We start from the raw sequence: 17,368 nt of genomic DNA on the forward strand, positions 1-17,368 counted from the left end.
TACTCTAGCTTAAGGAGCCAAATAGCTTTATAACAAAAGAAGGAAAATGTCTAATAAATACACAAAATACATAACAATGATGGGGCTTTTTCAGACTGTAAAATTAGCATAGATCTATAAAACAAAAAAGTCCACTGTTGGCAATAACTGAATGAAACACCTCTAATACAATATAAAAAGGATGTACCTGGCTAAAGTTATAAATTGGTAGATAATTTGATAATGTGTGCTGAACGTTTACAATGTTTACATCCTTCAATCCAGCAAATCACTTAAAGGATTTAAACTTAAAGAAATAACCAGAAATGTATGGGGGAAATTTGCTATTGTTTATACTATTGAAAATGGTAATACTGAAAATGATGTAAATGTTTAACAATATAGGACTGATTAAATGAGTCATGAAAGCCAAGAGACAGGATACTCTTCAACCATTAAAGTGACACTATAAAAAGAAAAACAAAATTTTTAAAAAATATATGAACTCTACTCCATGCCAGCTTGGCCTGTTTTGCCTTTAGATCCCTTTCCTCTGTGCTGAAGGCTGGGGGGACCTGTAGGCTGCATTTCCCAGGCTCCTAGGTCAGCTGGCTCCTGCCTGGTTTCAGCATATAGAGGAGGCAATGGCTGGAGCATGTAGGGCAGAAAAAAGAGAAAAGCCAGGGTATTTCTCCCAGCCTCTCTGTCTTGGGCACGATCTGTGATGTGGCCATTTCTCCTCCATGGCTCCAGTTCCTTCCAGAAGGGCCCACTCTGGTTCCGGCTTCTACTAAAGGTCCTTTCCCCTAGGCACTGTCAAACACTGCTTCCTCTGTCCCACCAGCTCGGGAAGGGTACTGGCTTCCTGCAGTTGCTAATTCTGTCTGCACTGCCTCCATATCTTCTGGTTGGCTTCTCTGACTCTCCCATCCTATGTATCCGTAAATTCATTTCCTTCTGTTCCACATTATCAAATGGTTTGTTTTCCTGGTTGGATCCCAACAACAAACCCACAAATCAAAAGCCTCAAAGGCAGACATTCCAAATCCCAATGATCCCCAATCCATCTCCCTCTTAGACGGACAATTCTATGTACCAGGTTCCTGGGTGAGTAGCAACAAGTTCCTGGTCCTTAAAACAAGTATTTACTCAATAGCTATGATCCTCCAGAGAAATGCCAGGGCTATGGTGGGGTGAGACGGGAAAGCTATCCAGCAATAATTCTATGTTTCCTCACCTTTCCCCCTACTGGATAAGCCAAAGCACTACTTTGCAAACTGAAATAATTTCATTCAAAGATGACAGCTAAAATTAAAAGAATAACAATTCCTCAAATATCCAAAATTCTATGTAAAAGGAGACTTTTACAAAGGATCATTAATTCTAGAATACTCAGTTTTGCTAAATTATCAATATTTTGTACAGATATCATCTCTAAGTGTGTGTTAAAATCATTTTACCTTAGAGACTTCAAAAGATTTGGTTCCAGTCAAACACAATTATTCCAGGATGTGTTTCAGAGTGACTCCAAATTCCCATTTGGAGCTAAGACCAACCATTTCTGCAGTTTTGAAAAATTATCTTAGCGTGGAAGACCTATTTTAAAAAAGAAAAAAAAAGGAATCAATTAGCATTTTAATGCTGAAATGAAACAGATTTCCAGTAGCAAAATAACGGTTTTTACCATGATGCCTGCAGTTTCAGGCAAGTGGTAGATAGCCAAATATATCCGTATTTATAAAGTACTCTAATATTGGGGGGAAGGTGGAAGATACAGAATTCTACACTCATTAACTAGCCACACATTAGTTATTAACACAATATAGTTTTAAAGTAGAATTTCCCTCAGCAGCAAAGGCATTTGAAATTCGACAGGGAGCCCAAACCATTCAAGATGTATAGTTTCACTCTCCCATTTCATTAACCATTGGTCAAAAACAGAAATTCGAGGGCCGAGCCTGTGGCGCACTCGGGAGAGTGCGGCACTGGGAGCGCGGCGACGCTCCCGCCGCGCAGCGTTCGGATCCTATATGGGAATTGCCGGTGCACTCACTGGCTGAGTGCCGGTCACGAAAAAGACAAAAAAAAAAAAAAAAAAACAGAAATTAGAGATGATCCGTTCCCAAGAGGATATGCAATTTGCCTAAGCTCAGAGAGCAGTGGAAAAGATTTGTGTGATACGAATCTGAAGATGATGCTAGACAATCTACAACGCTGCTTTTTGAAATATGTTAATGGGAGATTTTCCAAAGTCTTTCCAATAAAATCCCCCATACCAAAATACAAAGAACACTTGTAAATACTGTCATTGGCCCTCAATGCTCTCTCTCCGTGCACAGACCTAAAAGCATTTTTCTACTTGGTGAAAACATTTTTTAGAGGAGTCATATGATTCCAAACCAAAGACATCTTAAGAAAAAATGGAACATGAAACTACACCTTTTTTACTCTTGCTAAGTTAAATACAACCCTCCCAGTGGTAGAGATCAGAGAAAAATAATGATATGCATTAATAAATATGCAAGTTGCAAATATAATATAAAAATGATTTTGGAAGTACAGTCTAAAAACTTTAAAATCCTGCTGAACCCATTACAGATCCATCACCAAGCACAAATGAGATTTTTCTCTTCTTTAGATAACCAGAAGATAATTCCACAAGTTTGATTAGAGAACACTTGGGGTGATAAACTTAAAGACTCACCCCTTTGGGGCTGCAGGAGAGAGATGGGTCCTTGAGTTATGAGTTCAACAAGAGAAAAATGGCTTTGAATAACTATATAAAAACAAGTTGCTCAGAAAAAAAACAGCTTGAAAATGTTCATCTCTCAGACCCTCCAACTTTATTAAGTATGTTTGTCCTTATGTCCACCTCAGGGTACAACATGACTTCTGCTATCAGAAAGAACTATACGGTATAATTCATCAGAATCCACCATAATGAACTCCCCGCATAGTGGAAACCAAAATGACCTTTCCTGCCTAATATTTGTCTTGTTTTCTCCACACAAAAGGAACCACTGGGTATTCTCTTTTCAATTCATTAAAAAATGGCTCCATCAGTGAAAAGAAATGCAGTCTAACAGTTCATACGCCAGACAAAGAGCCAGGAGGTTAATTTTAGGCTGAGCTGTAACTCAGTCAGTCATATTTGCCCAGAGTGAACTTTCAGTACCTGCTTAAAAGGATTAACTCTTTCTTGTCACTTCTAAACCTCAGTACATTCAAGATCATCAATAATTTTGTGCATGGCACCAAAAGCATATTACTTGTTCATGTCATTTCTCTCTGTGTTGTTCCCAACACAATCTTTTCTACCAGTCTGCTTCAAAAGTCATTTGTTTTTAATGAGTCTTCAGTATCATCAATAATGAAAGACATGGCCCATATCTAGACTAAAAATTTTTTTTAAAATCCTGTATGGTCATTCTCAGAATGAACTAAAAAGACTCAGCATTTGGATGCTGGGCTACATTTTTCATCTTTCACCAGATGTGCTGGTATTTTGTGGAGACAGTCACTCTTAATTTGAAAGAGCAAAATGCCTATTTCTGTGTCCTGGTACCAAGAGAGAGCATTCTCCAGATGTTTAATTTATTTCCATGTTACACAAGAAACAATTCTGCCTACACTTGATTTAGAGAGGCTGGACCTTTCTTTTTCCTTGATCTACTTGCCTTCACCAGCAGTGGGGTGAATCCCTAAGAGAATGATTCTTTCAGAATGTGCTCATTCACCTGCTGTACAGAAGCACCCCCAGCACTCCTCTCCTGGCATTTCTGCTCTGCATTTCTCACTCTGCACACATTAATCGGCACAGATCATGTCTCCCCCATCTTTTCATTCTAAAAATCTACAATGATGAAATATCCCAAATCAGAAGACACAACGACCTTAAACCTGGATCTAATCCTGAGGGGAAAAAAATCAAACTCAAATCTGAGGGACATTCTGTAATGTAATTGCTCTCTGTATTCCTAAAAAGTGTCAAGGTCATAAAAGAAAAAAAGAAAGACTCTGAATCATTCCAAACAAAGGAAAGAGACATGGCAACCAAATGCAAGTGTGATCCTATGTGGAATCTAGGACCAGGAAAAATACACACTCACAGTCATTCTCAGAATGAACTGCACACACACACACACACACACACACACACACACACACACACAGCCATAAAGGACATTATTAGGACAACTATACCTGAACATAGGCTACAGATTAAATTACAATGCTACATCAACATTGAATTTCCTGATTTTGATCATCAAACCGTAGTTAAGAAAGAAAATGTCATTGTTATTTAAAAATACACCCTGAAATATTTAAAAATAAAAAGGCAAATTCTCCAAATCATTTTCAAATGATTCCCAGAAAAAAAAAAAAATACAGAGGAAGAAGGGAAGAGAAAAGGGAGACAGAGAGGGAAGGAGGGTGGGAGAGGAGAAAGAAAGAATGAGTGAATGAATGAATTCTCGAACAGGTAAAATGTAAGCAACACTGGGGTTGAACTGGGGTAAAAGGTATACAGGAACTCTTTCCAGTATTCTTTCAACTTTTCATTAAGACAGAAATTATATCAAAATAAGAAATTACATATTCACTTAAAATGCTTTAGTGTATAAACTATACTAAATGATTGAGTACTTATTACCAATCCTAAACAATAAGAAGAGTTGATCATTTAAAAGTTCTGGTTAATTCAATTCTCTGAGCATTTACCCAAGTCCAGGGAAGGCTTATTTGTTTTTATTTTTAAAATATTTACATAGTGCCTACAATGGACCAAGCACTGTGTTAAGCATTTAAAAATGTTAGCTCACTTAAAAGTAGGGTTTAGGGCCGAGCGACGCTCCCGCCGCGGGTTCGGATCCTATATAGGAATGGCCGGTGCACTCACTCACTGGCTGAGTGCCGGTCACGAAAAAAGACAAAAAAAAAAAAAATAATAATAATAATAAATAAAATTAGGGTTTATTTACATCCCAATATGATGCAGACAGGATAAGTGACTTGCCCAAGCTCACTCTGCTAGTCAGTGGCTGAGCAGGATTCCAATCTCACCATCTGGCACCAAGGTCCCTCCTGTTTTAATTCTAGTAAAAGTATTTCCAAAAAGTATCAGTCCCTTTCTATGTTTTAGTAAATAGGCTGAAAATAAATTCATCTTTCTTCAGGATCTGAAGATATAGGTCATCAATCTGAAGTTAAAAATTCCATCTGTGGCTGAATTTGTGCAGACAATTGGACTGAATTTGTTAGCAGATCCTGGGATTCAGCCTATGATGGTTTATATTAATCCCTAAATAAACTCTGCCTCACCTCTGAAAAGCTGGTGAAAAATATTAGCCAGGGTTCTGATTTGCTACAGATTTATTAAAAGCTAACTAATGTCATTTCCTAAACAAAGACCAGACATGCCAGAACTATAAAGACTTTGAGTGCTTAAGCCCCTATTTTTCCAAAAGATGAGAAACAACCGCACTTAAGATCAGAATTCTCTAAAACATTTCAGTGAAAATACACCAGAGTCAGAACATCACACGTGAAGGCTACAATTACTTCTGTTGATTTCTATGAAGGAATTCAGCACCAAAATAAAACAAAACAATGAATTTTTGGCTGTGCGTCCACTCAAACTCATTTCCTGACACCCTCCAATTTGGAAGCATTTTCGCAACAACAGAGCAAAGCAGAATCTGCTTAATAACAAACAGTCCACCTGCTACTAAACCACACAGCCCCTTCCTGCCTGCCCACTCACCGGGGAGGTCTCCAAGCGCATCTCGCATCCCCTCCAGAGTGGGAGCTTTAGATAATTAGCTATTTCCAGACTCACCATCAGTTTATCTCTGACCCCCCCAAGATGAGATCTACCAGGATGTCCAGATAACTTCTGTTCTCAGCCCCTGGGTATCAAGGCACAAGAAGAAATAATTCTCCTAGCTAATGATGTAAGCGGTGGCACTCTTAAAAGTTTTAACATTGCGGTGAATCATTTTTCCACGCTTACTTCTACTCAAGCCAGAAGATGATGGAAGTGGGAAATGTCTCATAAATTAGCAACCTGGTTTGGGGGAGTGAAAAAAGAATTTTATGAGTGGATGGGGGGGGTGCGAAAAGACTGTCCCACTAAGTGATGTCTTGCCCAGCAACCAATGGAAATTTCGAAACAGAACTTGCCTGCATAAAACAATTTATCACTTCTCCAGACAGAAGTGAGAAAAGATATTTCCGTTTCCAGTTGCTTAAATAACACAACCACATTAATTTGTCTTTGGAAATTTGCAAGCAGCTTTTCCACCAGAAGTATGCATGACCAAATGTAACCTCTCTCTGGACAAATTTATTCTGAAGTAAGACAGGTATTAATGAGCTTCTTATATTTAAGTGTGTGCTGATGAAAATAAATGTACTTAATAGACTACCACCGTTTACGTGAATGTATTCCAAGCACTGATATAGGGCCACTACCTCCTCTGAGCTATCATTTATAATTATCACATGATGTGTGGAATTACTTTATAATTTAAAGCATATTTACCGTCACATGTTAAAGCAGGCACATTTTTCTACCAATATGTGGTATACACATGTCATAAATTGCTTTTTTATGGCTTGCTTAAAAACATCAATGAAGAATTTACTACTAAGCCATTTTACGACATGCTGGAGTATGTTGCAAATGAGCCATTAAAGAAAATAACGGTGTCTATTAAATATTAAAGAATTTTATAAATGGCAATGGCATTTTAATTTCAAGTGTTACCAATACCATCTCATCTAAATTAGGTGGTAGAGAGTTCTTTTAAAGGGCTCTTCTAGTGAGAGATGATTTAAATAAATTAAACAGATGTGCTATGTTTGTATAAGGTTCACACTCTGTCATATTAAGAACCAAGAAATTTCTTAAAACCACACAGCAGCTTTAAGTATAGTGACACACTCATTTCTAATGGATATATGGTCAAACAGTGCATTTTTTTAATGAAGAAAAACTAACCTTCAAGTACAAAAGCAATCATTGCTAAGTGATAATGGTTCACTGAGAGCCTGTATACATAAAACAGAGAAAATGAACCAGCAAGTTACATGAAATAAGGTACGCTCACCAAATTCAGCAACGCCCAGCATGGCTCCACAGCTTGTTGTCCAAGAGAAATTGCCCAGGTCTAGGGATGAACAAATGTGAACAGTAATGGCAATTTAGCCATAAACCTCTCAAGGCCCAATTATCCTTCCTGCAGAGTTTTTTTTTTTTTTAATTAGATCAGTTTTTAATTGGAAATTTTCCTTTCATTTCTCATTTTTCAAATAATCAAAACAGAGCATCCAAGGATTTTATTTAACATAGTAAATAGCCAACATAATATTTTGGAGGCTATCCCTGAGTTGCCAAGCACATAAACTTTAATCCAAAAAGGTTTTTCATAATATGGTCTAACCTCTACATAAAGAATATTCATTTTTAAAAAGTTGTATATAAATATCAATAAAAGCAACTCTAATACTTTGATTGTTACTATCTATGGTGGGTGGGAAGCTATTTGTTCATTAACAGAATGTAAACCTCTTGAGGGGAGGGATGATGTCTTATTTCTCTTCTACCCTTACCTCTAGTATAATACTTTGTGGATCAGGAGAGTTAAATAAGTCTTAACAAGTGAATAAATGTAATTCTCTAGTTTCACTACCAAATGAATGGTCATTTAGTCTCTATGCTTCCCAAATTCTTCACCTGAAAACTAATATAGTTCAGTTAGATGACATAAAAGGTGCATTCCTGCTGTAAAGATGACTCACAGAGCATTTTAGAAAAAAATACAGTATGATTCAGCTGTTGATAACAGAGAGCTCACGGACATATACACAGTAAATTCAGCCCTGGCAGGATCACACAGCAAGACAAAGCCCATCGCAGACAATATTGACTGTTCTGATCCATTAGTAGGATAAATGCTTCTTAAAAGCTTAATCTAAACCTTGATTAAATTTTCAACCTTAAAATCGTCTTTTGTTTGACAACAGTGCCCTCCTGTGGGCAAAAAAGGAAGTCTTCTGATTGTGCTAACATGAATAGATTTATAATACCTATTTTTATTATAATTACGTTTTCATTTTTTAATAAAACCATATTTATAAACATCACACAAATTATCCTTAAATAAACATAAGACATAGTTTAAATAACAATATCACACTAAATAGCATTACCAAAAAAAAAAAAAAAGTAAAATACACTAACAGCTTCTAAATGAAATGGTGATTATTTCTATAAAATACTACACATAATAAATGCAAGATTCATCTGCACCCAGCCCAGCAATGACTAAGCCACTGCTGGAAGCCCCCCGGTCTTCCCTGTGGGAATGAGGGGGATGCCACAGGCCTCAATCCCACCCCTCCTCCTTCCTCCTTCCTCCTTCTTCCAAACCCATTTCCTTCCCCTTTCCCCTCTCCCTTCCTCCCAGCTGCTCTGCAACAACATCCTAGAATGTAAAAAATATTAATAAAATTACATTTTCTTTTTAAAAAATCCACATTAAAAAAATGAATTAAATACATGCAAGACTCAGTACTTGAATTTGTTGATTCTCCCTGTTACATCTATGACAGAAGTCCATGCTACAATCTATCAAAGTTCCCAAGATACTTAAAGTTTTAAAACACTCAGCCTGTATGTACTGAAAACAGACCTGGTACTGGCACTATATCTAGACATGCTGGTGGCAGACATTAAAAGTAAGACCAATTCTTGTCTAATTGGAGAAAACAAACATACGTGCAGCAACAAGAAAGTAGGTCATCAAGTATTTGGCAGTGTCTTTTAGAACAAAGAAAATAAGACTTTAATAATGGAGAGAAGAGTAAGATCAGTGAGGACTGCTGTAATCCAGGAAAACTTCCTGGAAGAGGCAACAGTACAGAAGAGTAAAAGGAAAGATGGACAGGAATAAAGAGGTGTTTGGGGGTGTTTTTTGTTTTGTTTGCTTTATTTATTTATTTATTTTGTAGCTCTGTATATGTGTGTGGGTTTTGTTTTGTTTTCTTTTGATTTGATTTGGGGGGAGGGGTGCAAGGGCCACTAAAAGAAACCACAGAATTTAGGGGGAGGGGAGACAGGATAGGTAAGGAGGGCCTGGATATACTCATCCCGAAGAGCTGAGCCCACGTTCCACCTCTGTGTTCAGTAGGCCACCTTCACTATGGTTTGAATGTGACTCCCAAAAGTTCACATTAGAAACTTGGTCCCCAATGCAGCAGTGTTGAGAGGTGGGACCTTTGGGAGGTGACTGGGTCGTGAGGGCTTTGCCCTCATAGATTAATGGATTAACGGGTTATTAAAGGAGTAGGTTAGTTATCACAAGAGTGGGTCTGTTATAAAAGCCACTTTGGTGATCTCTCGTGAGCCCCCTCACCAAGTGATGCCCCGCACCACCCCAGGATTCTGCAGAGTCCCCAACAGCAAGAAGGCCCTCACCAGGTGTGGCCCCATGGCCTTGGACTTGCCAGCTTCCAGAACGGTAAGAAATAAATTTCTTCTCTTTATAAATTAACCAGTCTCAGGTATTCAGTTATAGCAACAGAAAATGGACTAAACCATCATTCAACAAGTATTTTTTCATCAACTCTTCTGCACCAGACCCTGTGTTCGGTGCTGGGCACAGAGGATGGACAAGGTTCTGGTGTCCTGGAGCTTCCATTCCAGCATGGGGGGACAAACAGGTAAACAAGTATGAATAAAATAACTGTGGACTGAGGGAGGTGTTACAGAGGAAACAAAACAGAGTCAAAGAAAAATTGATGTTCCAAGGTCAAAAGCAGCATGTAGCAGACACAGGTTCTCAATAAATCTCTGTAAATGAATGAGCCAGTGCTTAAGTGAGTGAGTGAACAAACCATCATTACCATTTTGCAATCTCCAGTTTCTCCCTTCATTAACTTTCTCTAGGGCTGGCATCTGCCTTACAGGTAAGTACAACAAATATTAACTGACTTTTCTACAGCCTCAAGAGAAGATGAACTGGCAACACACTTTATTGACTGCTTGTTTAGCACAGACTAAGGTCTCAATGAGAAAAACAAAGAAATGCAACTGGCAAGCTGTCTGGGAGTTGACAATGAGCCAGGCCTCTATGATGATGTCCTCTTGCATATCCTGCTGGGAATCTCAGACACTCCTTGTGGGGCAAACTAACGAACTAGCTATAAGGTTTAAGTCCCAGGTCTTGGCACCAGGAATATCAGTTTTTATCTGAGGGACATTGTCCAGCATACCACTGATTGTTTTTTACTTTTCACTTAGGCTGCTAGGAAGCTCAGAGCCAAATTTATACTCCATCTTCAGTAAGTGAATAAGGCCTTTCACCATGCATTTTATATGCTAATCTTATGCTCAGTTATTCTTATTTTCTGTTTATCCTTCATTTTACTGAATATTTTCAAAAGCTCTCAATCTGTTTTGATGGAGAGATATAAATACATGAACATATCAACAAGACACCATATGTTTAACAGGTCCAAAGTTCAACTTGTCCTAACTGTCACCTCACTGACTCTCCTTTTCTCTACCCATCCTATTTGCCAGACCAAAACTCAAAATTTCCACCTTGACATGGTTACATCAGGATAAAGCATTACTGCTAATGAATAAAATGAAAAATCCTACCTGACCACACAACGCAGGAAGTAACAGGCAACGGATCACATTGGGATTCACAGATTTCCCGGTAGAGAGCAAGGCTGTATAGGAATGGGGCAAAGGACTGGTGGCTTGGATTAAGGTAAATAAGGAGGTCAAGTGCATGTGGTATAGGGAAGGGAGTGCTGTCAGGAGACCTGGAGGAGGACAAAGTGAAAGGGGAGGGGATAGGAAGGAACCCCAAGGACCCACATTTTACAGCTTTTACAAATATCAGTCTTGGCCAGCAGTGATTGATAGATAGCCAATCACTTGTCTGAAATTAAGATCAACATGTTATGTGTGACCCTAAAATCCAGAAAAACGTTCACAGGCCCTAGAAAATACTGAAAGGACATATTTGATTGTTTTGCATCTTGTTTAAGTCAAGAGAAGATAATCAAAGAATCTGATATCACAATAATAATTTTGTGCATATCTACTCTTGGTCAAACACTGGACCAAGCTCTTTACCTCTCATCTCATTTAATCCTTAGAATGACCCTATGAAACAACTGTTTTTCTGTTTGTTTTGTTTTTTAATTTCCATTTATAGCGGAGAAAATAAATAATTCCACCTACTTACACAAGGGCACAAAACATGTAAGTGGTGAGCTCAAGATTCCAAATTAGGCTGGAAGATTCCACCATCTAGGAAGAAAAGGTAATGTAAAATAAAAGAAAAGCCTGCAAAAACTAGACTGGGGTTGAGGTAGGATAGTAAGTGGTCAGCCAAGACTGTCTGAAGACTGAAATTTAGACAATTCAGAAAGTCCAACTCAGAATATCTCTCAGTTCAAGGATGACGTTGTTAAAAAAAGATGGAGTCTTCCCAACAACTGGCCATAGTGGTGGGAGGAACATGTCACATAAATTTCAGCCACACATCTATATTCTCTTATGTAAACTTTACAAAACAAAAGAAATACCTATCCAATATTTCCAATGAAAATTTAGCATTCGAACTGAGATGCACTGTAAGTGTAAAGTTCACACTGGATCTTAAAAACTCAGTACACCCAAAAAATTCTCATTCATAATTTTTAATATGAGTTACATGCATTACAGCATATATCAGTTATTATTTTAGATACAGTGAATTAAATAAAATATATTATGAAAATTAAAAACAAAATTCAGGGATATGGGTGTAACCAAAAGTTGTTATCCACAGACATAACACGCCCTGAATTTTTTTCTTCATTTAGAAAAAAACTTCTTGCCATTTGCAGCAGTTGTCTTAAACTCTTCCTATTGTTTGATATCATTGACTCAGATAAAAGCCATTCTCCTTATTCAGGATTTTAGAAAGAAATAGCTCACATTTATAATGCATTACAACCAGAACCTGAGTCCTAAGAAATTTCTATATCGAGTCCACAGGTTCACACACAAATTCACTCATCACGGCTTCACTCAGGCATCAGGGAAATATTCTGGCAGCAAGTGTGCCTATATAAGGAAATACTGGATGAGGATCCCATAACTCCAAGACACAGGAGGTGCGCCACACCCTTTAGCAGATTTCTAAAGCAGAACAACGCAGGAGGCTGTAAAGAATGACCTCTCTTTCTAGTTGTGACTTTATGTCCTCAAGGTAAAAAATGCCCTCTTCATCCCCAAAGGAAGAAATGCGTGTAAAAACCAACATTACCATAATATGCTATGTAACACAAAAATATATAGAATACAAGTTTACCTTTGGAAACTATAGGACTTTTAAACTTTAATTACAATAATAGAGCCAACTGAAAACCCATCAATTTCAAAGTTCCTTTGGTAACTGGGGCCAGAAAGAGCAGAAGCTATGAAGTTCCAATATTATCCAGCCTTTTCTTCCAGTCCTTTATAGCCTTCCTACCACAGGGCCTTTGCACATGCCATTTCTTCTGTTCAGGGCCAGACATTCTTCTGTCCTATTCCATCTGGTTAATTCCTACTCATCCTTCATGTCTCAGGGTAGCCATCACCTCAGGGAAGCACTCTCGAACTAATTAAAATCCCAAATTTTAGTCTTTTCTTCTTGGTACTCTTAAGAATTGCATTTTTACTCTCTTGTGGGTGTTTCTCATACAACTTGAAACTCTATGAGTACACAGAACAGGCCTCTTCTCTCAGCACTGTACCTCATCTCCAGCCCTTAATGAGTATAGCACCTGTCATGTACCAAGCATTTAACAAATATTTGTTGAATCAATGAATGAATTTGAACACCTAAATTTAACCAGGATGCCCGGTCTCCTTCACCTAATAAATATGGCTTTTCAATCACAGTTTCCACCTTGTGACAAAATTTTTAACCACAGATATTTTCTTAGATGTTGATCAGACACAATTCATAGTTACTAGTTCAATGGAAATATCCCCAGCCCCCACCAACCTCATAAAAAGGGGCAGAGCTGCACGGTTTTCTATGTATTCTGGCTTCCTATGACTAATTCAAGTGAAGCCAAGTGAAGTTTCCTCTTCCTGGAACTGAGAATTGAGATTGAGAGACAGCTATCATTCTAGAATAAGCTGTCAGAAGAGAGATATATAAATTTGGGAGGTGTGGACTAGCCATCTTCCCTCATCACATACAGGAAAAACAAAGAAAGCCAGACTTCACAGACACAAGATTGACACAGATGCACAAAAACGCAGAAATGAGACAGAAGGGCATGATCCAGATCCCTGAAGGCCATTCCGTTTTTAATTCCAAGACTTTCTTTGGCCTGCCTGCATGCCTTCCCTTGGATTCCACAACAACTCCTACAACTTTTAAAAAATTTTTTAAATAATTCTCATCTTTGCTTGGCCTAACTGGAGTGAGTTTTTAATTAAATCTAAATAGAATTATCCCATTTCATAGACAGGGAAACTGAGGCCCCAGAAGTTACCTTCCCAAGGTTACAAAGCTAATTGGTGGTAGAGTTGGGCTTTACACCCAAGCCTTCAGACATAACAGCAACTCTGTCTGCACTGTCCAGTTGGTAGCTACTAGCCACATTTTCCCATGTATTTGTAAATTAACTTATACTAAACAAAACTTTAAATTGAGTTCATCAGTCGCATGAGCTACATTTCAGGTGTTGTTTAATATTACTTAGGGGAATACTGTCATACTGGACAGCACAGTTATAGAACATCTCTGCTACAATAGAAAGTTCTACTGGACAGCACTGGATCTTTGAAGGATCAGCCTTCTCCATTTGTAAAATCTGAAACAAATGGCAAAAGTCGACTTCAGCCGAAGCTAAACACGATGGAACACACTAGAACGTGGCCAGGTCTTGTCATCCCAAGGGGTGGGTTCTTGTCCCTGCTGCTTCACATCCTTTCAATGGGTGAATCATTGCCACTCTCTGAACCTCATGTTCTTCGTCTGGAAAATGGATTTAAATAGCTACCTGAGTCACTGTGAAGTTCAAATGAGGGAAGGGCTCTGTAAATTGCACCTGTACTGACGTGAGTTGTTATGATTGATAACAGCAGCAGCTGACACCACTTCTGAAGCCCATATAAATGCCTGGCTCTGCTCTAAGAGCTTTCTGTACATTAACTCATTTAATCCTCCCTACCATGCCTTGCGGCAGGTGCTATCATCTCCACTTTACAAAGGAGGAAATGTGGAGGCAGGAATGTGATATGACTTACCCAAGGTCCGCTTCCAAGTGGCAGAGCTGAAATATGAACACAGGTTCCTGAGTCTGCCCTCTTAACCACTGGTAAACACTGTCTAACATCTAAAAGTGGGCATCCTATAATCAATGCATTAATTTTCTGCCCCTCTTACCCATACCACCATTTTTTTTCCAGCCAATAATTGTATCATTTTTTTCGTATGCATACTCTAGTTATAACTATCTTTTTGTCTTTTTCTTCTAATATTTTCCCCTATATGTATATATTTTTGTATGAGGGTATGAAAATAAATTGAAACCTTACTAGACATGAAAACATTTGATATCAAAACAGGAAGCAGGCTTGTTCATCCTACAACATTATGCAAACTAGTATAATCAGCAAACAGATTCTGCTTGAGAAAACCTGACAGAGTTAGTAAAATCACTTTCCAAAGTATTTTCAATCTAATAAGTAATTTCAGACATCATTGGTTCTCCCAATCAATGGCCATTTCTATAATAAATGAAAGGAACAACAACCAAGAAAAAAAAAACCTCAGCGACAGGAATCCCAAGATATAACATCCCAGCGTCCTGACTTTCACCGTTAGCATTTATCTGGCCTGTAGCAATGGCAGGCACAAGTGCTAGGCAGTGCTGTCACTCAACTGACATTTCTTGAGCATCTCTTGGGAGCCAGATGCTGGAGCAAAGGGTCAACCACCCATCTAGCAAACAGCAGCTTCACCACAGGCTTTAATGCAATTGTCAATCCCAAGAATAGGGATTCTGAATCTGAGTCCTTGGACAGAATTCAGGGATCCATGAACTGGGATAAGGAAAAAAAAATAACATCTTTGTTTTCACTAAATTTTATTTAAAATTCATCATTTTCTTCAATTATGAATGTCAGCAACAAGCCACATGATTAGTTAGCAGCTCCTATGACTCGGTTGCAAATAGAAATCATAGGTATTTTCAAATTTCATTACAGTTTATCTCAAATACCTCAATATATGTATCCATCAACAACCTCGTAACGATATAGTTAATGGACCTGCTTGTAGATAGTGTTGTTTGATGCGTTAATACAAAAATCACAAATATTCTATACCACAAAATGTTTTCATGTTTTAATCACTATATTTCTGTGTAGTTGGCTTTCTTTGTAATCTAATGAATTTTCTTTTATGTGTTTTAAACGTTGTTCTGAGACAGGATCCACTGGCTTCATCAAACCTCTAAAGGGACCCATAGCACAAAAAAGGTTAAAGAATCTCCTTCCAAGGAGCAGGCAAAACCGTCTCTCTGATAGGCAGTATCAGAGCTGTCTGCTCCCTCGTTCTTCCCTCCCCCCCATATAAGCCAAACCTATCACCCATCCATTCTCCCGGAAGTTTGAAAGAAAACTGACAGATGCTGCAAAGATTACTGTGAAAGCCATAAACCAGTCACAAAAGCACCAGGAAACAGTTGCTGAATGGTTCCTGGAAAGTTAAAAAAAAAAAAAAAAAAAAATCTGCCCTGTATAGAAAACTTCACCGTTTCAAGTACCTCTTGCAACCACTATTCTATAATATATTCCAACTTGCAAGTGTAGAAATGGCCTCATTATCCCCACAGAGGTCCTTCAGAAAGTCTATTTCAAAGCCAGCCCCTCTGAAAGTTAGCCCACAATTTTAAAGCCGGTGCTATAAATACGCACGGCCTGGGCAAGCAATAGCGAGCTTGATTCCATGATTGTGTCTTCAAGAAGGAAACGGGGAGAGCCATAGGCCAGCGGCTGGCTCAGTGAACAGCTGTAAGAGGGAGATGAAATTTCTAACATCTTTAGGATGACAGGTGTTGGAAGTCCAAGGACAAATAGAACCTTGTCATCCTGAAAGAGATAAAATACATAAGCAGGCAACCATTCATAAAGAGGTTCATAAAAGGTTTCCCGATTTGTATCACAAGTATCTATGCAGGCTATGACAAAGAGAGGCAATCACAAAGTGAAATCATCAGTATGAATAGGGTCTAGTTCTCCCCAAAACAGAGCCTGGGACAAGGATAAGAATGCATAATCAAGGCTGCTGATGTGAGCAGCAGCAGCTGGAGTCCACCAGGGCCTCCCTAGAAGCACAGAGAATGGCTCCCAAAATCGTCACCCAAGGACAGGAGGTGGGAACATTTATTTCTCAGCTCCTCGCCCCACTGGCTGAGGGTTTCCCTTAGGGCATTCACGTCCAGGTTAATGTAAGCTAACTTCTGGGTTGCCTTTGCTAGCGGGCCATTGCATTGGAGAAGGCCCCGGGAGAATGTGGAAAGATGCCTGGCGAATGCTAGGGATGGACCAGGAGCTGCTCAAGGTGAATCTGAACTTGCTCAGAACTGGCTTTTGCAGCTGTGGCTGAAATCAGTAGTGGGGGCTTCAGGGATAGGACACGAGGTACCAGAAGAGTCTGCTACCCACGGGCCAATGTGGAACAAAAGCTTTCTTCTTCTATAGTAGCTCCCCCTGCACTGAATTTTAAAATTCATTCGCTCACCAAATATTTTTGAGCCCCAACTATGTGCTAGGCACTGCCTCCAGGCACTGGGACACTGGGACACTGCAGTGAACAGGTAAGGTCTCTTACCTTCGCACATCTTAAATTCTTGAAAAAATGAGTATTTCAGATATTGATTTTTTAAAAAATGGATGACAAGAGAAAGAGAGATGAGGAAAGGAGATTGGACAGAGAACATAATTTATCAAGGATAGTCAGCAATTGTTGTTTTGAGCTGGAGCCTAAATGATCAGAAGGACACAGACCTGGGACATGAGAAAGAACAGCATTTAAGCAGAAGGAACAGCACGTCCAAAGGCCCTGAGGTGCAAAGATCACTAGACAGTGGGCCGGGCCCGTGGCTCACTTGGGAGAGTGAGGCACTGGAGCGCCGAGGCCGTGGGTTCGGATCCTATATAGGGATGGCCGGTGCGCTCACTGACTGAGCGCGGTGCAGACTCCACCATGCTGAGGGTTGCGATCCCCTTACTTACCGGTCAAAACAAACAAACAAACAAACAAAAAAAGATCACTAGTCAGTGCAATCTCTGACAACGGGGGAGAAGGGGACA

Source organism: Cynocephalus volans, chromosome 11, assembly GCF_027409185.1.
Source record: "Cynocephalus volans isolate mCynVol1 chromosome 11, mCynVol1.pri, whole genome shotgun sequence".
Taxonomy (NCBI): domain Eukaryota; kingdom Metazoa; phylum Chordata; class Mammalia; order Dermoptera; family Cynocephalidae; genus Cynocephalus; species Cynocephalus volans.